The sequence below is a fragment of the Cydia splendana genome, chromosome Z (genome assembly GCF_910591565.1).
Source record: "Cydia splendana chromosome Z, ilCydSple1.2, whole genome shotgun sequence".
NCBI lineage: Eukaryota > Metazoa > Arthropoda > Insecta > Lepidoptera > Tortricidae > Cydia > Cydia splendana.
The window spans coordinates 25,004,863-25,028,434 of NC_085987.1; the positions used below are offsets into that span (position 1 = coordinate 25,004,863).

At 36.0% G+C, this 23,572-nt stretch overlaps 1 protein-coding gene and 2 long non-coding RNA genes across 3 annotated transcripts in view; 2 read left to right on the top strand and 1 right to left on the bottom strand.

The window, feature by feature from the left end:
* LOC134804928 (uncharacterized) overlaps positions 1–23,572 on the bottom strand; it is a 273,322-nt gene that overhangs the window by 242,784 nt on the left and 6,966 nt on the right. The gene's annotated exons all lie outside the window — the stretch shown is intronic.
* Positions 1–23,572, top strand: part of LOC134804782 (zinc finger protein 37-like) — a 58,827-nt gene that overhangs the window by 22,103 nt on the left and 13,152 nt on the right. The gene's annotated exons all lie outside the window — the stretch shown is intronic.
* On the top strand, positions 17,942–22,286 carry LOC134804555 (uncharacterized). The gene is made up of 3 exons (XR_010146140.1): positions 17,942–18,215; positions 19,843–21,743; positions 21,920–22,286. It is a non-coding gene; the product is annotated as an uncharacterized LOC134804555 (long non-coding RNA).

Here is a 23,572-nt window from a genome sequence, read left to right on the forward strand (position 1 = left end):
GGTCGTGTATACATAATTTTGGCACTTTACCCGTGTAGATAATGAATACCTTGACTGCACCCGTGTCTTAAATATTGACTTTATTTGTGTTAAGTTAGAAAATTAACTAGGTAGGTGCTAAACATCTGTTAAGGCCACAACAGTTACTTACTGGTTGCGTAAGTTTATTTCACTAAGTAGTGTAGTAAATAAAGGTAGTGGACCCCGCAGTAATTCCTCAGCCAGAACAAACTTTACAGTATGATAAAGTATCAATAAATAAAAAGTATTGTATAAATTTCCAAAGAATAATAATAATAGAATTAAAGTAAATACCTAAAGTCTTAAATCGTTAATATCTTTTTACAGAAAAATGCTCCGTTCAAACTTTCTTCACCGGGCATATTCATGTAACGTATTGCAACAATATATGACATATCAAAAAAAATATCCCAGCAGAAATACCAATATTAATAAAATATAATTTTTTGGCGTGTCTTGGACCGGAAAATTGCTCCGTTTAATTTTTTCACTGGAATGCCATTTTATTGCAGTTTTATACCTACAAAATGAAAATCTAAAAAAATTACCATGTAACTGTACTATTTTCAGAAATTCCCTTTTTACTCGCTGTGAAAAATTTCTCTATTCATTTTATTTACTGAATTAAGTTCACAGTTGTCTTTCTATTCAACTATAAAAACATCCAAAAAATAACGAGCGTATTAAAAACTAAATATATCGGGAGCAGTGTGTAGGGAGCGGGGTGTACAAGGGATGATATTTCTTTTGGATATTTTGGATTTAAGTGTATACGTGACTACTTAGTATATATTTAAAAAGAAATCAGGCTGAGAAATTTTCCACTCTCAGTTTTGAATAGTTCTAAAATACATAAATTTGGGTATGGATATTTTTTTTATTTTCTTACCCACTACGCCAGATTATATTCTAAGATCATATAAGAAGGAAAAAATTACAGCGCAATTTTCCGATGATAATGAGCGACAAAAACAGGAATTATCTTAAAAAAGTATTCTCATGTTTGACAAAAGTTTTAGATTTTTTTCTAGTATTACATACTGATACAAATAACTTATTTGGTAAAATAATTTTGGACGGAGGAATTACTCAGTTCAATATATAAACAGATTTGTAATTTTACGTATAAATACCTTAGTGTTTTTTTTTGGATATTTATATGTTAGTTTCGGCTCATACTATACAATAACCAAGCAAAATTTCATAGACTGAGAAATTAATGCATGGGTCTTCATACAACAACTTGCTTCATTTACTACACTAAAGCGCCAGTTGCCCCATCCCACTAACCCGGAGTGGAGTTACCATGGTTACCAGTACAATTTGTCGCTGAAATAACAGTTACCGCGCTTAACCCAGGGTTAGTGGGACTGTGCAAGTGACCCTAAGGAGCATATAAAAAAAGCAGACAACTTCAAAATTTTTTTTCTTCGTGTTTTAAATTTAAAGTATATTACTACATTGAGACTCGGACATAATTTATCAATTATAACTTTTTTACTCAAGAAATGTTGGTTGTTTATGCCGCGAGATGTGTCGATCAATTACTATATTCCTGACCTGTAGGGTTAGCACGAGTGCGTCGCGTCAGTATTTCGCGCATGAGATGACTACCCGTCCTATTATAACGAATGCTAGTTAGAAAAGGTGGTATTTTTTCTCGAATAATAAAATCAAAGTCAAAAATCTAAAAATGTACTTCAGAATGGAATCGCCTATCGAACTTTCTTTTTTATTAGGTTTTACATGACCTTTTCTGTGATATTTTTACTTTTTTTAGATACCTGCCACGTTCACTGTTTTAGTTTCATCAACTGAATTGTCGAAATGCACATTTTTGAAGCTACCGTTTTGTAGCAGCCTCCAACTGTTCCAGTTTGCTTCAGAGCAATGATTTTCTATCTAAAAGATATACCATTTTGGCTTGGTTACATTCACTGTTGATTACAAAGGTCCGAAGTCCAGCTAAATGAAATAGCTATCTTGTGCTCTTCTATAAATAAGATGCAACCCCAGTTTTTTCCCGCACTCATGGCAATATTCATAGTATTCACATAATAGTATTTTTTGAAATGGAATACCATAATGAGAGTCTATTTAAAAAAATGAAATCCGTAAATAAGGGTGGTACCTATCAATTTCTTTGTCCAATGTGTATTGCGTCTCACATTTTGCTTTATTGAGAGAGTGAGAGGCAATGACATTGGACAAAGAAATTGGACTGGTGGAATACGGGTGGTATTGAACAATTGAACAAATGAAATCTTTTGTTGTCATACTGTGATCGTATAGTTTTCTCGTATATATGGTTTTAGCGGTACTTTTCCTTAATGCTTTATACCAGTAGGTCTAGCAAGAGTACGCCGCGACAGTATCTCGTTCACGAGTTAGACTGTCCGTCTCTGTCTAATTTATACCTACACTTAGAAAAAGACGGGTTGATGAAGATTGTCGTAGACTTGTAGAATTTTGAGGAAACGGGAAATTTTTAATGGGGGCTGGAGCCGATACTGTGATTCTTAATCTTAAGAGAAATGTATACTCGCAGGTGGCTTATTTACCCCGTTAGTCCGTAGTCTCGTCAAATCACTAAAGTCTTAAATCTTCTTGAGCGGATGTGATATGTTTTTGTGGTATGTGGCGGGAGCGATATATCAACTTTAGTGGGCCACAATTGCTATTCTCATAAATATGGTTTCGATGTGTAGCTTGCTATAATTAATGTTCAAGTGAAGTCAGTTGTCAGTCTGTCAATATGTCAGCATCACGTCTCGGTGGCCAGTAGTCACCGTAGAATTTTTATTTAAAAGAGGTTATGCCGAAAAGGAATTTGGCGCAGTAGCGCCACCACCGGTAATCTATCTCGCTCGTGAGATACTGTCGCAGCACACTCGTGCTAACCCTACATCTACAAAGCTGATTATATTTTTAAATTGACCATTAAATCGGTCGAGTACCTGTTGTGTCAAGCAGAATAAGCATGCTTCCAAGTCTGACCAATACGGTTGGTAACCGTTGCTTTCTGTTGACGAATAGCAGCCTTTTCTGCAAGCTGAAACGAATATCATGTTGCTGAGTTGCTCAATCAATACAAATAGACTTACTCTAAAGTTGTCTGCTTTATTTTCGATACGGTCTTTAAAAGCCTTGTTAACACTACCCCACATCCCCCGTGGCTTACTGTCGCCTTATTGATAAGGAAAGAATACCATATGTTTCACAATAGGCAAGCCTGTGGGGAAAAGTTCTATTGACGCGTCGTCACGGACAAAATACATTAATTCATTTTTTGCATGAGTGTAGTGATATAATATATGAAAGTATGTATGTATGTATGTATAAACTCTTTATTGTACAAAACACAAATTTATGGCACAGGATGGGCAGTACAAAGGCAAGTTGCTTTCATATCGTACCAACTGAAAACTATAGCTGAAGTTGTTATAGTTTAAGTGTGGTTGTAGAGGGCAGAAGAATTGACAATTTGACACTAATATTCGTAGTTGACTTAGTTTACGATTTTTTTTTGTGGTGGAGGCAAGTGCTGTATTTGGCTAACTGTGCTTATTGACATTTACAAACAAAAACATCCTAGTAAAATATTGACGTTTTTCTTAAAATGTAGGTGATGATGATTTCACCTAGGTAGGTATCTATATTTTTTTAAGTTGTTCGTTTAAATAGTAACTGAAATGACATTGGTATCAAAAATTGCCTCGAGAGTAAGCTATAGCAAAGATACATTGATTGAGTAAGATGCGTAAAATCTAAGACAATATCGTGTTTGGAATTTGACAGGCAAACGAGGTGGCGCTGTACAGCTTCATACATTTTGCGGTAATTCCCGTTGTCAAAAGTTGACGTTTGACAATTCAGTGACCGTAATACATATGGCGTAGTACAGCGCCATCTGTTTTGGATGTCAAACTAAGAACACGTTTTATCTTACTTAGACTTTACCTCTACCAGAATCAATTATCTTTGGCTATAGAGGTAGGCAGTAGAATTGAAGTGAATGATTGATGACCTCAACTCTGGTGCCAATCCCTAAAGCCTGTCATAAAGCTACCTCTTCCTCACACTAAGGCGGTCTTCACATTGGATGCGGATTCGCACCCCCCGGGGCGCGAACGGGACAGAACTATATACGCGCATAGTGCTGTCTCGCTCACAACCGGAGCGGCGTGCATATCCGCTTCAGTGTGAGGTGTGTACCGCGTTTAGACCAGGCAATATTGAAAGAGATGGCATTATGACCTCAGTCGCCAGTTAATATTTCGCCTAAAACTGCACAGAAAACCGAATAAAATCGGTCGTCTGTGCAGTTTGATTGTATTGTTTGTATGTCCATAATTAATACCAGTGTTAAAATGAACACCCTCGTCATATTTAGATGAACACCTTGGCGGAGCAGCGTTCATTTTAAAATTGCGATTACACTAATTATTTTTCTAAAAAGTAAGTACCTAGACTTACAAGTGATGAACTGATGAATAAAGTTATTCACCACTTCTAAGCCCTTATTATGGTTAGAAAGCATTTTAGCGAATTGATATGTATGCAGATATTATGCTGCAAATAATATAAAATCAATCAAAAAGTATTTATTAAGACGCATGTTTCAACATAACAAATATAAATGTCTTTAATGATTATCACCACGGCGAGCATTAAGTGTTTCCAGATCAATCAATCTGTTTCCTTTACACTACCTGATTATATCTGCTTTTGCCTTAGAACTCGTTTCAGAAATATTCAGTTTAGGTTCTGTCCTGGTTGATTTATGATTCTAACGTTCTATTATTTTGTTTTGCGATAAATAATAAAATAGTCGTTTCCAATCGAATTTTGTGATTTGTTATAGCAATTCAGACTTTGTTTCTGTGGAATTTAGTAAATTATTGCGAACTTTTTTCTGAATCCGTTTTGCGAAATGTGTAATTGTAATCTGTTTTTTTAAATTTCCGTTAAGGACCCCGCAGCAAACATAGGGAATAAGTGGCTTCAGTTAAATCTCACGAAATTTTAGTATGATGTTAATTTGGCTCACCTGATATTTTTTTTTGTATGGGCACAACTCTCTCAGAAGTATACTTTCAGAAATAATCAAGTATATAATTTTCTATTTACGCGACATGTTTTCTAAAATCGATATATTGTTATGACACGCACTGACAGTTACTGACGTTATAAGGTGCAGCCACCAACTGTCAGTCATGTACGCTTGTTTAAGCCCGTGTATTTTTGATTCTTCCCGATGGTGAGACTACCGGATGAATTATAACAGTCAGTCATGGTAGATTTGGTTCTACTTACATAAATAACGCATCGTCATCACGAAATATATCGGATTGCTATATCGATTTTATGTAGGTTGTCGATTGGAATACGTTTCAAACCTCGAGGAGCGATAAGATTATTGCAGACAAAGCAAGGATTTTTTGCTGCCATCATCTGCTATAAGTATTTTGCTTATTTTAAGTCATGTGCTTATACCTAATAACGTAATTATCAAAGATAAAATATGCATGATCTTTATAATATTTCTGTCACGTTGACATCGCATGTTATTAGTTATCTATGTTACGAACGACATGCAAAACAGGACAAAGAGGAGGAATTATGTAAAAATGGTTAACAAACACATTTTTTGTATAAAACAATTACATTGATTATTTCTGAAAGTATACTTCTGAGAGAGTTGTGCCCATACAAAAAAATAATCAGGAGAGCCAAATTAACATCATACCAAAATTTAGTGAGATTTAACTGAAACCACTTTTTCCCTATGATTGCTGCGGGGTCCTTTGTGTTCATTGTAGGGAGTATGACTCAGTCCGAGCTTGCTTCTGCGTCGTATGGTACTATATGTAATTGGCTTTGCGAATTTATTTTTTATAAAATAAATTTATCTTGTGTTATCTTTGAATATGTGGTACTTTGCTTCCGGAAACTGTTTTGAAATTGTATTGTCGTATATTATAAAACTGAAATGGTTGCAGTACAGATGTAATGCATAATTATTTCCATAGTATTTTCACGAAAACGTACGAACGCGTCTTGCTGTCAGTCAGTCCCGGTACAGTCACCTGCAATAGTATGTTACTATTCGAAGGCCGCAAAAATATGTGACACGCTCTTATGGCTCTACAAATAAGATCGTGTCAGATATTTTTGCGGCCTTTGTTGTGTAACATATTATTGCAGGTGACTGTACAAAAAGTACTGAGGTTAACTGAAGTTAGCATGGCAAATAGGTAGAACGTTGTACGATGGAAAACAATTATGCACTACATTTGTACCTGGCTGAATATGTGCATCTTCACAAAATATCAATAATTGGTTTTAGTGTAAAGCCGCGTTTTCACTTAGTGTTCTGAGCAATCATGTTGTTTTGAGCAAATTTTTGCTGTGCTGCCGATGTTCGCTCAAAGTAGCAAAAATCTGTTTTTATTTAATGAGTAAACGAACAGTAAAGGTATGAATAAAAAATCGTGCCGAATCAGTTCGCTGGCGGAGTTGCAGAGATAACTGCAACTCCCCCCCCCCCCCCTGCATATGTAAAGATACCAAACCTGGCCAAAACCAAACAGGACCATGGGTAACAAGCGTTGATTTGGGCACTCCGAGATGAAGGTATCGGCCTTCATTGTTTGTGTGATGACAAATGGCTTGCACAACTTCCCGTACTAACAGGTGACCTGCCAAATCTTTGTTTTTTGGTTGATTTTTTCGACGAAAATGGACTTTCAGCATTAAGGACATCCTGGTTTTCTCGTACAGTGTAAAATTGGTCACCTGCAAACATTTTATAGTAAAATTTTATGTAGGCTTTGTCGTTAATAATAATGCCCGAAGCTCCGAAAATCTTGTGCCGAAGCACAATAGGCTATTATAAAATTTTCTCACCCGTGGTTTAACGCATGCGGGCCGGTTTAGGGCTCCATTTTGGTTTCTTCTGCTTTTTAAAGGTCTTACAATCATATTTTGGATCTATAGGTCTCCTTATCCGACCACTTCTTGGTGCATCGTAAAAGGTGAATCATTACTATACTTTCGAATAGCCTTACGTGCGGCTCCGATGTTAATTACTGCAGAATTCGCTAACTTTTTGAGCGTGAAGTTAGGAATCTTTGACCATTTGTGCACAATATATTTTCGTGTCTCTGAAGAAATGCCCCACACACAAGCTTTGCGAAGAACGTAAATAATTATAGATAAATAAGTAACTGACGATTTCATATACGTTTTTTTATCTAGTTAGTAGTATGAATCCATAGCAAAGTTGTACGTATACTTTCTGGAACACCCGATATTTCATAATATCGGCAATGTATGTGAAAATATCGTTTTTTATTGCAGCATTGTAAATTTTATTTTTTTGATCCCATAAGCATGGGTGGATTCGACAATTTTCAAAGGATTTATCTTGCTTCCCCTCTATCTCGCATAGAATTCAGAAAAATGATCGGATACTGACCGAGCACGCACAACGCCGAGCGAATGCACAAAGTAGTCGTTTTCAATGAACGAATTAGTAAGCGAGCAATCTTTCGCCGAGACAAGCCGATGTGATCATCACCGAACAAACATGTTCGTTCGTTGTTCGCACGCAAGTGTTTCCATTTACCGAACGAACGAACAATTGCTCGCTCATAACTGTTCAGAACACTAAGTGAAAACGCGGCTTCAGCTATTAGAGCGAGACCAAGCTAAGTAGGCAGCGATTTTGATACCACAGACTACGCAAGTGTCATTTTAAACGTCATAATTTCATACTAGGAGCGATGCATATGTTTTCGTCTAGACAGACCATTTTTTCGCGTTTGTACAAAAATAATGTTTTAGTTTAATAAATACTAATATTTAATGCTAATACTAATGTAGTTTAATTTTATATAGTAATATTCTACAATAAATAATCCAAATACAAGAAATACCGTTTGTATTGAAAGAAAAATAATAACGAATTTTAATTTTTATTTGACGGGTAGGAATAAGTATAATAGATGTGAAAAGGCCTATAACTCGGGAAAGCAACACGGTTCTGCCAATGTACTTACAATTTTGTTTCAAGCCCATGCATGCAGCAGTGCTGTAGGAGAGGACAACATGATTTGGACAACGTTTTTGAAAAGTACATTTTTTCAGCAATAAAAGTCTCAGGCAATTTTATTGTACGATCAAAATAAACTAGATTAAACATTACTATTGTGGTTCCCATTACTGGGTCATTTTATCTTCACTTCACGTGTAAAAATTATTAGAATTAACAAAATTGTTGTGTAGAACTAGACGAACTAATTTTAATCGGGGCTAGTAGAACTTTGATGTTTACATTAACACTTACACTGTCTGGGCTATCAAAACCACTGCCAACTTAGCTTGTTCTAACCGGAATACCACTGACGTCTGTCATAAAGCTGTCTCTCTTTCACACTAATACTAGGTAGGCAAGAGTGGAAGAAATGGCATTATGAGCACAGTTGGTATTGCGGCCAATATAGTACAATCAGCAACAGAAATTGCTAAGCGTGCCAGGTGTTCAGAATAATCTGCATTCTCATCGCCCTCTTAGCTACTGAAGTTGCTGGCTGTACGATGCACACGGACACAACTTAAAAAAAACCTCTTAAGTAATGATTACACGGATAAATCTATATCTGGTTTAATTCATCGCCCATATTGGATTTACATACTGTATAGGTATCGGCAGGAGAGTTGAGGTGAATTATTTTTAAGAGAAACAATTGGTTTATTACCGACCGACAAACCGCTGTCCACTTGATTGGAAGATTAGTATTTTTTTTCTTAACCTTCCCGGTTTGTTAGAAATAACTTTTTTTGTACTAACCGACCAACTTTCTTCAGTTGGTAATAAGAATAAGCAACTGACACGCTACCGACCCATGGTTCAACCGCTATGTCCAACTGATTGTGCCACGGGTAAGTAAAATTATCCGTGGTTCAACTGACCGTAGTTATGCAGAAAACGACCAACTCAATTTTTTTATCAATGCAGAAAGCGACTAAAGCTACTGAGTTAGGGTGTAAGTCACTTTGACAAAAATAAAAAGTTGGTCGCTTTCTACAGAACTACGGTCAACTGTCAGAATACTTTTTATCTACGATATATTGTTATGACCCACGCGGGGGGAGGGGGACTTAATTGTCCTAGTTTATGAACCACCGCTATGTCCAACTGGTGGTACCATGGGTAAATAAAACTATCCGTGGTTCGACTGTCCGTCAATATGTCAAAGCACTTTTTTAGGGTTCCGTAGTCAACTAGGAACCCTTATAGGTTTGGTTAAAAAAGTACGAACGATATATTAATGTTATTTTATTTATTACCAGCAATTAACAATTTTTAAGTTGGTTATACTTATAACATTGTCTACCGAACAGTTGCCTTTTAAAATACGAATAATGTCCGCAGCATTCTCCTCGTTAAAATGACGAATATTATGCAAAGCTCATTCAACTCCTTCAAATTTCCCTCTCTTAAATGCGTAGGACACACGTTACACCTCGGAAGTACATAAAAATTGAATTCCAGCAACATATTCGTCTTCATCATATCGGATATCGGTACCAGATCTTCACTGCCGCAACCGCAGAACAAGCTATCTTTAGGATTGACGCGTGCCCGCGTAAGTTAGTGTAGGTCGGTTCCAAGACCAAAAGCTTCATTTGGTGGATCGTTTAGGCCCTGGTCTCCTATTTTACGCTATACGCGGCGTCTCATCACGCCGTACGCTGCGTCTGAATGCTCACTATACAGATGTACTGGTGCGGTCTCTTTCTCACGCCGACAATGGCGTCTTGACGTCGCACGCGGCATCCAAAAGTTGTGCGCCGCGTCTCTAGTCATTTCGAAGCATTGCAGCGTGAACGTCGTCTCTCGCGTCAAAACAAAATGTCGAAATTTAATAAAGAAAAAGACGAGTTATTAATAGAATCGATTAAATCTTTTAATGCACTGTATGACAAAAGTGAAAGGAATCATAAAAACAATATTTATAAACATCAATGTTGGGAAAAAATTAGTGATGCAGCAATGACTACGCCCTTCTCTGCGGCGGACGTATTGACCGCTGACGCTGTGCGTTGCGTTCAGACGTCGATCGGAGCGGAATTGAACGCTGACGCTGACGGCAGACGCCGCGTACAGCATAAAATAGGAGACCAGGGCCTTACATATGGATATCGTCGTTGTACAAATTATGACCACTCATTTTAGGGAAAATAAAATCGAGAATACCTAAGTATCAATCTTCTGTCTCAAGACAGCACGGAAGTCTTTTTTTGTATTGTTGGGGTCCAGTTCTGTGTAAAAAGGTTAATCACCTTAATGATAATTGATAACAGATCCAGTACATTTTTCTTTTTTGTATAAGGAACACCGGCAATATAGTCCGCTAGACTTTTCTTTTAAAGGTTTCACTCTGTAGAACTGCCATCCGTTAAATAATTCTCTAATTTCTCTGAATTATTCTAAAGTCGCAGTTTTCTGCCATTTCTTACATTTATCCGTATTCACACTTCACAGCAAACTAACAAATGCAAGCTTTGACACTGTGATGTCATTTCTGAGAATTTCTTTTATTTTTTGTCATCTTTATATATTTTGACCTTTTTCCACTTTTGTGTTATTTTTAATCAGGATCGCGAGTCGTTTCATCCTTATAGGATAAAAAAAGTGTCCTAAAATTTCCATACATTCTCGCTGATCGCGCGAATCGCGTGTCTGCTTCTTCGTGATTTGAGCGTAAATGCCCAACGTTTCTGGACATGTTAGTAAATACTTCTGTAGGATCGGAAAATCCACCTGCTGTCACTAACTCTTGATGTACGTTTTTATTAGTATCACTAAAAGCTTCAACCAGGGATTTTGATATGTAATTCTTGAGACTCGCTTTGTTTTCATTCGAATTGATGAAACTATCCCATTTTTTTGGGTAGAATTGTATCAGGGCCTAATTTCCTGTTGTACTATAGCCACAGAATTACTTCTTTTTAATAATAATTGTGACTCAAAATGTTCTCATGTCGGTCGCCGAATATTCGGTATTCGGCCAAGAGAGTGGCCGAATATTCGGTATTCGGCCAAATTCACTATTCGGGGCATCTCTAATAATAATGTCAAAAAGCATTAAGAGCCCATCAACGTGCACACAAGCGCCACTGCTAAATAATCGTGATTATATACTTGGTCAAGCAGATCTTGTCAGTAGAAAAAGGCGGCAAATTTGAAAAATGTAGGCGCGAAGGGATATAGTCTCACAGAAAATTTGAATTTCGCGCCTTTTTCTACTGACAACTTTTGCTTGACCATCTATATAACGTTTTAATTAAATAATAACAAATAAAATAATATTTACTGTAGGTATATCGTGTAACAATACTTCTTGTACGTAATAAATGTCTAATGGCAAAATAAAAATATATAAAGTTTTTGATCATTCAAAATTTTTTGGTGTGGACGCGAACAAGACAATATCACACATAAAAAATCATTGCGTTTGCATATACACGATCTCCTTTGGCAGTCTGTAGCACAAACACACCGCGTCAACTCTGTAGACACTTTCCAGTGCGTTTCTTGTGTGGTCCAATATGGTTCCCATATATTAGGTCATTACCTATGAAATTGGCGTTTTGTTCGGAGAATTTCAACGAAACACGAATTTCCATACAATTAATTTTGCGGATATTTTTTTGATGGCTAATTCAAACCAAACAAAATTTTTCCAGTAATTTTTGACACCTTTAAGGTATGTTTTCAATATCTCCATTTCTTGAAAATTGGTACCATTAGAAAAATATAAGTAATTTTAATACTCGAACCGACAGCACATGAAAAGACCTATTTTCAAGGCTTAATTCTGAACACTTAACAATAAAAAATAACAATTAATTGTATGTAAAATCGTTGTTTATTAAGTAAGTGCACTGTAGTTTTATTGTAATTGTGTATGTACTTTTGTAAAAAAAAAAACTAGGATCAGACTTATATCTATGAACAAAAACGCCAATTTCATAGGTAAGGACCTAATATTGTCATCTGACTGCTTCCATCCCCAGTGCTGGGGTGGCGTTAGGGTCTGCTCAAGCTTGTCAGCCTTTCCCCATAATTGTCCAGCTTGATAACCCGCCCGTTTCGCGTGCTGCATTAGAGCACAATAAGGCTTGTGTTGTGAGTTCTAGACGACGATATATACAAGGTGTCCCAAGAAGTAGTGATATACTGAAGCTGGGAGGTAGAGGACCTAGAGGGCTATCTGAGTCACCCCCATGTATGTTCCGCGATTTTTCGTATTTTCGGAGTTATGACTTTTTTTTTAATTTTGCACCTATCCCCGAGTATGATGAGATTTTTATTTATGGTGACGTGAATTATTGCGGTAGATACTTGATTTTTTTTGTGTGCTAAGCTGATAGATAGGCCAATTCAGTATGGTAACATTTACTATCGTTAGATCTTTGAATGGAATTAAAAAAAAATTAATGCCAAGAAAGATAAAATTACCCAGTATGTTCACAACTTCAAGAGCCCTTAAAAAAATAATAGCACATAAAAAAAATTACCGTTTGGCTTTTAAAAACTTGCTCTATCTATCAGGTAGCTACCCAGAAAATTTCATTTTATTATTCATAAGGCTTCAATCAAAAATAGACTGGTTTTATTTTTCATAAAATCGATTTCGACTGGCAAATCATATTACTTTTTGGCAACCGGGTTTTTTAACCTAATTAGACCCCACTGAATCCGGATTTGCCGGTTGCTTAATCGAAATCTTGACCGGAAGTGAGATATTTGTCATTAAAGGTCCTTTTTTTTAGTTTTTCGTAAATAACTCTTAAACGGTGGCGCATAGCAAAAAATGTTCTATTACAAAAGTAATCTGCATAAAATTGTCTACAAGAAAGATTCAGTACAATTTTTCGCTAGGATCAATATTCAAAGAGATATTAACGCGGGAAATTTAATTATAATCACTTCTAAGGTCCCTTTTTTTATTTTTTCGTAAATAACTCATAAACGGTGGCCAATATCAAAAAATGTTGTTAAACGATAATAATCTACACAAAATTTTGAACATAAAAGATTCAGTACACTTTACGCAGGCATCAATATTTAAAAAGATAATAAAGAGGGAAAGTTCTAGTATAATAAATTCTAAGTTTCCTTGCTTTTATTTATTCGTTAATAATTTGAAAAGTGTGACTCATAGCAAAAAATATCTTATACATAAATAATAAACATAAAATTTCCTACAAGAAACATGTAGAACACTTTTCGCTAGGATCAATATTTAAAAAGACAGAGCAGCGGGTAAGTTATAAATAATCAATTTTAAAGTCCCTTTTTAGTTTTTTGTAAATAACTCGTAAACGGTGTCCCATAGCAAAATAGGTTTTTAAGAATAAGTTATCTACATAAAATTTCCTCCAAAAAATATCTCGAATACTTTTCTCTAGGATCAATATTTAAAGCGATATTAAAGGAAGAAAGTTGATTACAATCAGTTCACAGGTCACTTTTATTAGTTTTTCGTAAATAACTCGTGAACGGTGGCCCGTTGCAAAACAATATTAAACATAAACATTAAACATAAAATTGTCCACAAAAAAGGTTCTGTACACTTTTTCGTTACGATCAATATTTAAAGAGGTATTAAAGGGGGTAAGTTAATTGTAATCAATTTCCAGGTCCCTATTTTTAGGTTTTCGTAAATGACTAATACATTGTTAAAAATTGGGTAATGTACAGTCGCCATCAAGATATATCGGAGCGGCCAAGGTGTTCATAATATCTGAACACGCGCCCTAACGCCTTGACAATAGAGGCGTGTACAGATATTTGTGAGCGCCTTGGCCGTTCTGATATATCTGATGGCGACTGTACATTACCCAATTTTTAACAATGTATTTTTTAAATGTGAAACGCGAGTGAATTGCCTTTAAAAATCCTGTAGCCAAAAAATTACCACCCCCTTTATCTCCGAAACTACTGGATCTACAATTTTGAAAAAAAAAAAAAAACATACAAAATAGTTCTTTGCCTATAGATGATAGGAAAACCTATTAGAAATATGCAGTCAAGCGTGAGTCGGACCAATTACTTAGTTTTTGAACCGACCCCTACAGGATTTTTAAAGGCAATTCACTCGCGTTTCACATATAAAAATTACATTGTTAAAAATTGGGTAATGTACAGTCGCCATCAGATATATCAGAACGGCCAAGGCGCTCACAAATATCTGTACACGCCTCTATTGTCAAGGCGTTAGGGCGCGTGTTCAGATATTATGAACACCTTGGCCGCTCCGATATATCTGATGGCGACTGTACATTACCCAATTTTTAACAATGTATTAGTCATTTACGAAAACCTAAAAATAGGGACCTGGAAATTGATTACAATTAACTTACCCCCTTTAATACCTCTTTAAATATTGATCGTAACGAAAAAGTGTACAGAACCTTTTTTGTGGACAATTTTATGTTTAATGTTTATGTATAATATTGTTTTGCAACGGGCCACCGTTTACGAGTTATTTACGAAAAACTAAAAAAAAAGTGACCTGTGAACTGATTGTAATCAACTTTCTTCCTTTAATATCGCTTTAAATATTGATCCTAGAGAAAAGTATTCGAGATATTTTTTGGAGGAAATTTTATGTAGATAACTTATTCTTAAAAACCTATTTAGCTATGGGACACCGTTTACGAGTTATTTACAAAAAACTAAAAAGGGACTTTAAAATTGATTATTTATAACTTACCCGCTGCTCTGTCTTTTTAAATATTGATCCTAGCGAAAAGTGTTCTACATGTTTCTTGTAGGAAAGTCACACTTTTCAAATTATTAACGAATAAATAAAAACAAGGAAACTTAGAATTTATTATACTAGAACTTTCCCTCTTTATTATCTTTTTAAATATTGATCCCTGCGAAAAGTGTACTGAATCTTTTTTGTTCAAAATGTTGTGTAGATTATTATCGTTTAACAACATTTTTTGATATTGGCCACCGTTTATGAGTTATTTACGAAAAACTAAAAAAGGGACCTTAGAAGTGATTATAATTAAATTTCCCGTGTTAATATCTCTTTGAATATTGATCCTAGCGAAAAATTGTACTGAATCTTTCTTGTAGGCAATTTTATGCAGATTACTTATGCAATAGAACATTTTTTGCTATGCGCCACCGTTTAAGAGTTATTACGAAAAACTAAAAAAAAGGACCTTTAATGTCAAATATCTCACTTCCGGTCAAGATTTCGATTAAGCAACCGGCAAATTCGGATTCAGCGGGGTCTGATTAGGTTAAAAAACCCGATTGCCAAAAAGTAATATGATTTGCCAGTCGAATCAAGAAGGAGAGCGATTTTGAATTTTTATGTCTAGTCTAAAAATGTAATTCTAAATGTGGTAAGTGCAAAATTTTAATTTATATGATGATTAATGCAAACAAAGTAAAACCAATTACAAGGTGTTTAATTACAAGAAATTTTCAAAAGGGCCCCTCTGTTGCTCAATGCAAGTGCGACGTCGCCGGAAAAAATTGTCTTTTAAACGTCTGAATGCAATTCTATTATTTTTAATGGTTACTTCTGCTACTCTCAATTTCCGGGTTAACTCATCCAAATTGCGGCATTCTCTCGAGTAGAAGAGGTCTTTGTAGTATCCCCATACAAAAAAATCAATGGGGTTTAGGTCGGGGGACCGTGGAGGCCAGGCCTTAAGGCAGGCGTCACCCCGGCCGCAACGACCAATGCATCTTTCAGGGTATCTTTGATTTAAATAGTTTCTCACGTCCAAGGCAAAATGGCATGGTGCACCATCACACTGCAGTACTATGCTTCTGCGTGTCTCCAGGTCCACATCTTCTAACAGCGGGGGCAGATCGACGCGTAGAAAATTTAAAAAGTGATTGCCGCCCAAGCGGTCTTGCAGCTGAAAGGGCCCGATTAGCTGCCGTTAAGTATGCCAGACCAAAGGTTCACACTAAAGTGTTCTTGGAATGTCGATTGTCTTTATAAATTCGGATTTTCAATTGCCCATGAGTGAGAATTGTGCATATTAAAAATCCCATTTCGTCTAAAGTGGGATTCATCCGTCCACAAGATTTGGTTAAAAACATTTTCGTTATCAGCTTCTCTCCTCAGCGTTTCCTGACAGAATTCAATTCGCCGATTGTAATCTTCCGGTTACAACTGTTGCACTTTTCTAATGTGAAACGGATGATATCCTACGCTCTGTAGTGTACGGTGTACCTGAGATTTAGAAAGTCCGGTACTGACCGGTACGACGTTTTATAACTCTCACACTGGTCGACGGGTCTCTTTCTATTTCTTCAACAACTGCATCTACTACATCAGGATCCGGCATAGTGGCCATACGGCCTGATCTGGTACCCGGTATGTGACCTTCCAAATACGCATTATGTACTCTTAAGATCATGCGATAGTCAGGAAACGTTTCAGGTTGAGGCCCGCCTCTTCGTTCCACATGTTCCCGGTACAGCCTTGAAGCTTCCGCTGCATTCCCCCTAGCATAACCGTAATAGTAATGCATTTCTGCGTAGTCACGCACAAGTAAACATGATCACTTACACGCAAACTCAAGTCCAGTTAAATAATGCCAAGTCGTCGATTCCAGGTAATAACACTAATCCAAATCGTAATGCAAGTCAAAGTCCATATGAATAGCCAAAATGATTAGGGAAACGAACAATTAGCAGTATTAAAACACAATTTTTAAATTATTGAAAAATAACAACGATGACCAAACAACGTGAAAATTTTGTCATGCGTCAACCGTCTTTTGTTTTTTGTTCTTTTTCTATTGATGGCCAGTGCGTGATTAATAACGATTTTTTTTAGAAAGGTTTTGCTTTGCTTGCGTTAATCATCATGTAAATTAAAATTTTGCACTTACCATATTTAGATTTAAATTTTTTTGATTGAAGCCTTATGAATAATAAAATGAAATTTTCAGGGTAGCTACCTGATAGATAGAGCCAGTTTTTAAAAGCCAAACGGTAATTTTTAGGGTTCCGTACCCAAAGGGTAAAACGGGACCCTATTACTAAGACTCCGCTGTCCGTCCGTCCGTCCGTCTGTCACCAGGCTGTATCTCGTGATCTGTGATAGCTAGACAGCTGAAATTTTCACAGATGATGTATTTCTGTTGCCGCTATAACAACAAATACTAAAAACAGAATAAAATAAAGATTTAAGTGGGGCTCCCATACAACAAACGTGATTTTTGACCGAAGTTAAGCAACGTCGGGCGGGGTCAGTACTTGGATGGGTGACCGTTTTTATAGATAATGGTACGAAACCCTTCGTGTGCGAGTCCGACTCGCACTTACCCGGTTTTTTTTTATGTGATTTAATTTTTTTAAGGGCCCTTGAAGTTGTGAACATACTGGGTAATTTTATCTTTCTTGGCATTATTTTTTTTTTAATTCCATTCAACGATCTAACGATAGTAAATGTTACCATACTGAATTGGCCTATCTATCAGCTTAGCACACAAAAAAATCTAGCATCTACCGCAATAATTCACGTCACCATAAATAAAAATCTCATCGTACTCGGCGATAGGTGAAAAATTAAAAAAAAAAATCATAACTCCGAAAATACGAAAAATCGCGGAACATACATGGGGGTGATTCAGATAGCCCTCTAGGTTCTCTACCTCCCAGCTTCAGTATATCACTACTTCTTGGGTATATACAAGCCCTGGTAAGGGCATTTATTTGTGTGATGAACGGTGGCGGTGCGGTCTTTGCCGCCCTAGGCCCCAGGCCCTGTAGCCGCCCCTTTCTCAGCACTCATCATAGTGACTACATTTTGAGTTAGCGATGTGACGAGTCCACTTTTTTTCAATTGGAATCATTCGAATTGATTCGGCCGCTGATTCGAGTTGACTCGACTCGACGGTTCGCGTTGTTCGCGACAAGGTCACGGGCCGCGGAGCCGCAAACTTGAGTTGAGACGGCGAGTCAAGCGGCAGTTGTTGTAAACAGAACCTTCAGGGCACCGAATTAAGGTTTATTTTTGAATAGCCATACTAGCAGTGAACTCGACTCGGGATGGCGAATCAAGCGGCAGTTGTTGTAAAAAGAACCTTCGGGCCACGGAATTAAGGTTTATTTTTGAATGGTCATAGTACCAGTCAACTCGAATTGAGACGGCGAATCAACCCAAGTAGCATTGCAAGCTGTATATAAGCTGTATTAAAGTTTATTTGTATACTATAAGCTGTAAAGTTAGGCCGTACAAAGGCTGTATAAGCGCTTATACAGCCCTTATAAGTAAGAAAAGGGCCTAAATTATACTGCCTTTGGCGTTATTAGAGCTGTAGAGTAGCTGTATAAGCAATACATAGGCTGCATAATAGCTGCATTACAGCTATATTTCGGTGTAACAGGAAACCTTAACACTACAGATAATCTCTTATAAGTACGATATAAGAATATAAGTTTTAAATTAGTTATAAGAAAGAATTACAAGAGAATAATAATCATTTAAGAAACTAAAATGTCTTAATCTTGTTCATTCATAATATAGTAATGGCGACAATAAAGTGTTAAGTATAGTGGATGGTAAAAGTAAAAGTAAATATTATACAGGACTTGAATGGAATATTACATTATTGGTAAGTGCGGATTATTATTTATTGTGAACCTGTGTATCTTTTCTGGCAAAATATTTACGCGCCTGCAAAATAACAAAGAGAAACCATAAGGAAAATATAAAAAATCGGTAAAGTTACTGTTTGTTTTTAAGGTTAGAGTATCATAAATATTTATAAATATTAATTCTAAGCCTAAACAATTTATTTTAGCTGGTAATCATAACACGGCGTTAGTCTGCTAAATATTTGCAAGTATTTCTTTAATTATATTTACAAATACGTTTTTTTTATTATTGTAAAATGGCGACAATTTTTAAACAGCCTACAGGATAGTTGGAGAGCATTATAATCTTAGTAGCTGTGCTGTGTAATAAATGGAGTGTCTTTTACAGCTTTTGTAATTAAAACAGCTTTATAATAGAATATTTGTATTCGTTTGGCTGTATTTCGGTTCTCTGTACATAAGTTATAATTCTCTTTAGAAATCCGTATAACAAATTAAAAACCTGTACTGTAACTGTCATATATTCCTTTAGTTTTATAATACACTTATTTTCAGAAATCATTACACTACTATACTTAAACGAGTGTAAAATTACGCCAAAAGATTGTTATAAGCGACTCTATCAGTAATACAGAAAAAAGCTGTACTATAGCTGCCATTTATTCATTTGGTTTTATAATACCCTTACAGACAGAAGTTATACAACTACTATTCTTATAGGAGAGTAAGATTACGCCATAAGAAATAGCTTTAAAACGGGGTTGACAGATACATTTGTACAGCTACAAGTGCCAAGTGATACTACAATACAGCCTGTACACAGCTTTTACGATAAAATTAGCTTGTAGTCTCTCAAAACACTTTTAGTTTTATAGTAGATTTTTTATATTCTGATAAAGCACCCCATGCTTCCGCAGAAACCTTTATAATGATTTTATACAGCTTGAGCTGTATAATGTCTGTAAAGTACCTTTTATACAGCATAATTTTTTTCTGACACTCTTATACGTCCCTTAAATCACTCTAAGTTCTCAATTGGCTGCTATATTGATGTTGCCGACACTTCCATGCTACTTGGGAAGCAGCAGTTGTTGTAAAAAGAACCTTCGGGCTACCCAATTAAGGTTTATTTTTGAATGGCCTTAGTAGCAGTGTGATAGCGTTGACTCGGCTCGGAGAGTTGGCGAATTGGCGATTCATTCGCCGAGTTAGCGGATCGAATACCAAGTTACCAGTTAGTTTAGTGGCCGAGTTGATTAGAATTGCCAATAGTCTTGATTCGAATCCACTCATCTGTAGGTTGATTCGGATTATTCGAATCAGATAACTCGACTCGCCCATCGCTATTTTGAGTTATTTCTTGTTATCTCTTATTCCTCGCGTTATCCCGGCATTTTGCCACGGCTCATGGGAGCCTGGGGTCCGCTTGACAACTAATCCCAAGAATTGACGTAGGCACTAGTTTTTACTACGAAAGCTACTGCTATCTGACCTTCCAACCCAGAGGGAAAACTAGGCCTTATTGGGATTAGTCCGGTTTCCTCATCGAAAAGCGACTGGTAAATGTCAAATGATATTTCGTACATAAGTTCCGAAAAACTCATTGGTACGGGTTTGAACCCGCGACCTTCGGATTGCAGGCCCCACGCTCTTACCGCTAGGCCACCAGCGCTTGAGTTATTTCTTGTTATCAGCGAATTTTTAGTCACAATTTGCCGCCCCTTAATATCTTCCCGCCCTAGGCCCGGGTCTACTTGGCCTTAGGGCAAATTCACCACTGGTGATGAACACACAAATAAATGCCCTTACCAGGATTCGAACCTGTGACCTCCTGCTTCATAGGCAGGGTCACTACCGACTAGGTTAGGAGGCCGTTTCATTGATAGATTGATAGATTGATAGATCACAATTTGTACCTAATAATAAAAAAAAAAATACTAATACTAAATATTTTCGATATTAATTTCTTGGGGTTAGATATGAGGATATTGGGGATATTTATTTGAGGTATATTTTACAAAAAATAATTCAACGGTTTCGTATCTGGAGGAGCCTAAACTTGGTATGTATTATTTTTATTTTTATTGAATACAAGTGACGGAAACAATAATGTGATATATTTTTAGAACCGGCTCAAAATGCCCTTTCATTTAATATCACACACGATACGTTTCTGATCAAAAATTATTTTTTCCATACAAAAAAAAGATGACGTCATAACTCCTCTCCTTTTTTTCTTCTCTTTTGGTGCTACGGGTCAAATTGATTCGAATGGTCTAAAGATAAATCGTACCGATTTTCATACAAGGAGAAAAAAATCTAGTGTTCTTTACCAGAATATTGTAACCCACTTACCTAGTATCGTAGTAAATAATCTTTGTGTAATATACAAACCCTATCTGTAGCCATCATTATAGGACAGGGTAGAGTTTATCAGATATTTCATTAGTGTTCAATATCATTATTGCGGACTTGAAACCCCGTAGTTTTAAGAACACCAGATTTTTTATTAGTTTTAAGTATAATTTTAGCTGACTGAAATAATCAACAATTTCTGTTTACTATATACAGTATTGGAGAATACCAGATTTATGTTTGTGTTAAAAATAATTGTTGTGGCATGAAATAAACAGTATGTTCTGTTTACTATATATATCGTAGAGTTTAACCCTTTATAAGGCAGAGACGATTTGGAAACCACTTAGTTAATAAACATTTACGGAGAAGAACATCCTCTTTTTTATTTAACTATAATGGTATTATATAGCGAGTACATCAGGCTTTCTTTCCTCATTCATACTTTTTCGGTCAGTATTTAATTTTAGTGTAATTAATTAATTTATAGTATGTGGTCAACTTATGCACTATGCCTGTCAAGGGAAGCAAGCTATCGTCATTGTTTCCATTATACTATTAAAAATATACACGTCGCTGTATCTAATAATTTGAATTATAGCTCTTGCAATTCACGATGGCGAGTGGCGAGACTCTTATTGGTATGATGACAAGGTCTAATTTTGATAAATCCACTCTCCATCGTGAATTGCAATAACTGTACTACGTTGTTTGTAGTGTCAGGAAAGTGTATCATTTGCCACTTTAAGATTAATAAAATTATAAAAGGTTACATGCTACATCGATAAGTATTGTAATTAGAACTTTATGCGGAAGTCTCTTTCTAACTCCTTGATAGAAAGAGACTTCCGCTTGTAAATTGTATCGTGAAACGGGCCACAGATTATAATTTTTTCAGTGATATTCGTATATTAATCCTACCCACTACAAGATACACAATAATGTTCGATTTACCGTATGTAGTCAATTAAACGCCAGTCTGTACAGAGCACGTTATGTTTGTTATGTCAATGTCAATGAATAGGTGTATTGGAAACAGATCATCTGCAAACTCAAGTGCACTAACAGGCTGAGTGCATATATTGACCACATGTTTTTCTTAATGATTTCGTTTTTTTTTTGCCGTAGATGTGTTCTCCAGTGCATTACAAACATGGTAGTGTATTTAACTTTCACGTAGCATATCTGTATAACTGGGGCCTTATAAAGGGTTAACGGGTTTTATATTTGTGTTCAGTAAATCATTATTGCGGACTGAAATTGTAATATACTGTCGAGTGAAACAGAGTTAGGTTAAATATCTTAGGTGAGTCTTCGCTTTAACATGCTTTTGTTGCGACGAAGACTTACCTAAGGTGTTTAACATTATTCTGTTTAACTCGGCAGTAAGTACCTACATTGGCTTAGTCCGCAATAATGATGTTTGTGGTATAGGCGTGGTGGCCTGAAACATAAACAGAAAAATCTCAATCCTAAATAATAACTATGAGTAAAATAAAAACAAACTTTTCTTTTTTAAATTCGTTTTATTTTTAGTAGTACATAACATAAATTATCGGCCGCAATTTTAGTGAGCGTATGGCAAATATAACACAGAGATCATTTTGGTAGCAAACACAACACACAAACAGAACACTCTAATATAACCTTATCACTATTAGCAACATATGTATACATTTTCAATTAAACCGAAATTCGCTTCGTTCGCCTTTGTTCACTACACACAGACACTTTTTTTTGCTAAAACCGGTGATCTAAACAGGAAAGCAACCTGATTCATTTATTATTGGCGACACTTGAAATGAACTCTGTCCGGACTTCGGTGAAAATGACAGAATGTTCTGGGCGCTGCGGGCGGCGGCGCAGGGGAGCGGGGGACCGCAGTTAGCTCATGTCGTGGACAGAACAGTTTTTCGTTACAGGCAAATAATATTTTGTTTAGTGTGCAATAATATTGTAATGTCAACAATTTTTATTGTTGCTGGAACCACTCTTTATTGTTATCATTAAAAAGAGTATGTTAGACAACAGAGAACGTATCTAGTTATGAGTGAAAATATTCATAGTAATCAAGAAATTTAGAGTAAGTAATGGGTATTAAAAATCCGCTAACAGGTACGAGAAAATCTAGTACCTATAAATGAATTACATAAGGTGGACCTTAAACAAAGATTTTGTAATACACACTTTTATTATTGGTGTGTTAAACTAGATGATGGTGAACAGAATTAATAAATATTGTAAACATCGCAATTATTGTAAAGTGTTGTATGCTAAATGCATATTTTACTCTGTTACTATTAGATTGTTACCAAAACGATATCAGAGTTTTAGTGTACTAGAATATTTTAACTAGAATATTCTAATATTGTCCAAAATATGAGTCTATTAACCATGGCTGAAATCTGTTTTCCTACACCAGAATCATAACTACTATGCAATCTGGTAATATTGTAAAATATTTTTCACCTCAGCAGCTCGAACAAGGGTACTTTGCTTCTTAAAAACAGTGAGCAAAATGCGATTTTGCTCACT